At 37.0% G+C, this 3,628-nt stretch overlaps 1 protein-coding gene across 2 annotated transcripts in view; it reads left to right on the top strand.

Moving 5' to 3' along the window:
• Positions 1-2,902, top strand: part of tti2 (TELO2 interacting protein 2) — an 11,830-nt gene extending 8,928 nt beyond the window's left edge. Inside the window, exons 11-12 of one of the 2 annotated variants that reach the window (XR_008601992.1) lie at positions 1-423; positions 911-2,902. The exon at positions 1-423 is cut by the window's left edge and continues 100 nt beyond it. The gene's annotated coding sequence lies outside the window, so the exon portion shown is untranslated. Of the gene's footprint in view, positions 874-910 lie in introns of those variants that run through there. The other variant, XM_055011316.1, reaches the window with a different exon arrangement.
• The last annotated feature ends 726 nt before the right edge of the window (positions 2,903-3,628 follow it).

Raw genomic sequence — 3,628 nt, 5'->3', positions numbered from 1 at the left:
AGGTTCTGCTGCTGAGTCCACAGACTGGAGCGAAGACGAGCCTGAAGACAAACAGAACCTTAGAGTTCTACAGAACCAGGATCTGGTTTCTGTTGTTCTGATCTGAATCATTCTACAGCCGAACCAGAAGCTGTGATGTTCCGTTAAACTCCCGGTTTAGTTAACGGAGATAGAAGCTGCTAAACAACGAGCTAACAGAGAACCAAGCTAAAGATACGATGATGTCATGGTTCACCTGCTCTGTTAGCACGGTGGCTAGCTGTTAGCGGCTCCATGGTTGTTCTGTTTCATGTTGAGTTCAGTTTGTGTTTCTTAGAAAAACTCAAAATCACAAAACAACTAAAGAAGAACCCAACTGACAGAAAGTTGATGGAACCAGAACCAGAACCATCAGTGGAGTTAAACAGCTAGTTACCTGTTCAGGTGAGATCCAACCTGACCATTACATGTTTGTATTTGTGACACAGACCATCAGTTAGCTGCTGACAGCTAGCCACCATGCTAACTGCTCTGGTTAACGTTCCGTCAGAGGAGAACCAGCTGATTGGGTCAGAACTTAACAGGAAGTGACATCACATATCAGATTATTTAGAAGCTGCTGGAAAGTTAAAGGTTTAAATTAAAGGAGGCTAACAGTTTATCCCCCGCTTCCAGTCTTTGTGCTAAGCTAGGCTAACAATATGCTGTTTTCTGCTGTAGCATCTTCATGTTGAAGTTCATTATTTATTACAGCTGATCAGAATAATATTCCAGTTGTTACTTTACAGCTCTGATCTTTCAATGTGCTGTGAAAATGAACATGAAGCTAAATTTATCATCCAACATCTTCTATTGATGTTTTCTCAGTGAGAGTTAATAAAGTTTTGACCTTCAGCTGATCTTCTTGTTGTATCATTTTTTCTCTCTCCAGCTCCACCGTCCAGCTCTGCTCCTGAAAAACAGAAAAAACCACAACATTCATCGTTTAACGTCCTGAAACAGAGAAGAGACTAATTTATCTGATTTAATATTACATCATACTACTGTATGAAAGACATGGTTACCATGGAGACCTACAGTCAGAAACATCATCACACTATTTCCTCCTCATGGTTAAATGTAATCAGATAACAGTGTAAATGTCTGACCTCAGCACTGAAGGTTGACCTCAGTACACCTGTGGACAGGTAGAAAGACTCCTCCCCCTCCGATGGCCCCTCCCCCTCGGATAGGTCCTCCCCGTCATCCTGGAAACACATTAAAGGTTTGAATATAGCAAATTTTTTCTTTCAGTCCACTCTTCGGACGACAAAAGAACTTTGGCACCTCCAAATATCTTTATAAACTAGAACATTAATGACAAACTGACGTTTTGTTGAAATTTTGAACAACATGCTAAACTTTGACTTTTTTCACATTTTGAACAACATACTAAACTGACTTTTTTTGTAATTTCAGAGGACATACTAAACTGACATTTTTGTGTAATTTCGGACGACATACTAAACTATGACTTTTTTTCACATTTTGGATGACGTTATTTTCAAATTTTTAATGACATTTTAAACTATGACGTCTTTGTGTCATTTCAGACGACATTTTTTTCATTTTTTGAAATACGATTACTTACATACGAAACTGATGTTTTTTTCAAATTTTTAATAACATACTAAACTATGACGTTTTTGTGTCATGTCAGACGACATACTAAACTATGATTTTTTTTTCAAATTTTGAACGACATACGAAACTGATGATTTTTTCATTTTTTGAACGACATACGAAACTATGACTTTTTTTAAAATTTTGAACGACATACTAAACTATGACGTTTTTTCATTTTTTTATTTTTAAAGTAATTTTTTTGGACTTTTTCGGCTTCATTTGATCGGCGCAGTAAGAGACAGACAGGAAATGGGGAAGAAGAGTGGGGGGAAGACATGCAGCAAAGGACCCGGAGCGGGAATCGAACCCGGGCCGCTGCTTTGGGGACCAGCCTCTGTACATGGGTCACCCACTTAACCCGCTGAGCTATACGGGCACCTGTTGTTTTCAAATTTTTTGTAGCATTTTGGACGACATACTAAACTACGACTTTTTTTCGAATTCTGAATGACATACTAAGGTGTATAGTATAGTGTTGTTTTCTGTGATGTGTGTGTGTCGAATATTCAAATAGAGCTGCGCTGCACCACCGCCAGGATTGGACGACAGGAGGTGGGGTTGGCGCAGGATTGGTTGGGCTGCCGAGGAAAACCAGGATGACGTTGCCTCTGGGTCAGAGAGGGACAGATCAGCGGGCCATCCTCCATGCTGTCCAGACCGGCACATATCCAGCACAATTTGTTTGTTGTATAGCAGAACAAGATACTGTAGTGAGCTGCTACTTTTTGTTTTATTCATGTTCACCTGTTTGAGTTAGAGAGGGAGGGAAGACTTTGTATTTAATTTTGTCCTTTTATTTTGATAGGTAAGTCGACCTCCTAAGGACTAGTGTGGTTTTGTTTATTATTTTTGGCGTAAAGCTCACCCCTAATTCATTTACACCTTGCCTTCGACTTGTTTTTGTTAACCTCCACCTTTGCTTTTTCGATACACATTTAATGTGAATTCTTTGAGAAAACGCTGTGTGTGCTGCTTCAGACACATGTAGTAAGGCACTTCATGTTGCGTTCAGTAACCCCTAGGCTGGGCGTAACAGTGACATGTTTGATTACATACTTCACTATGATGTTTTTACATACTATACTGTGAAATTTTATGCATATTTTGCTATGACTTTTTTTACTATGGCCTAATATACAATGAGATATTTGTTTCCTGTGAAAATCGATTTTACAACATGTAAAGGACTTTGGTCAAAATTGATTGTTTAGCATGTGAAATGCATATCTGAAATGCATAAAAAAAAACTTAACTTAAACTGGTATTGATGTCATTCTTTTAGCAACACTACATGCTGACATAAAATACCTTCCTATGTTGGTTTTTGACATGCCATATTATGATCATTTCACGAATGTATTACACTTTCATATTTCTATAACATAAGTTAAGACAACAATTTTATGACATGTTATGACTTTTTCACAGACAACTCCAAACTATATGCCATTTTATTTTTTATTATTGTGAAAATATGACATATCATGTCATAGATGTTTTTTCACCATTTTTGGCCACATACTAAAGTATGACATTTTGGTGACGCTTTTGACCACATACTAAACTATGTTGTTTTTTTGCGCCAAAATTCATGATTTTTTTTTCAAAGAAAACCTTTCTGGAGTGTTTTTCACGCCCTCCTTTAGATTATTTTATCATATGGCACGTTTTTACAACATGTTTGAAAAATCACTTTTTTTTCGACATAGTATAGTAAGGCGTTTTTTTTGCGCCAAAATTCATGATGATTTTTTTTTCAAAGAAAACCTTTCTGGAGTGTTTTTCACGCCCTCCTTTAGATTATTTTATCATATGGCACGTTTTTACAACATGTTTGAAAAATCGCTTTTTTTTCGACATAGTATAGTAAGGCGTTTTTTTTGCGCCAAAATTCATGATGATTTTTTTTTCAAAGAAAACCTTTCTGGAGTGTTTTTCACGCATTCCTTTACATTATTTCATCATATGGCAAGTTTTAACAACA

Source organism: Amphiprion ocellaris, chromosome 6 (assembly GCF_022539595.1).
Source record: "Amphiprion ocellaris isolate individual 3 ecotype Okinawa chromosome 6, ASM2253959v1, whole genome shotgun sequence".
Lineage (NCBI taxonomy): Eukaryota > Metazoa > Chordata > Actinopteri > Pomacentridae > Amphiprion > Amphiprion ocellaris.
This window is presented reverse-complemented; position numbering and strand designations above follow the sequence as displayed.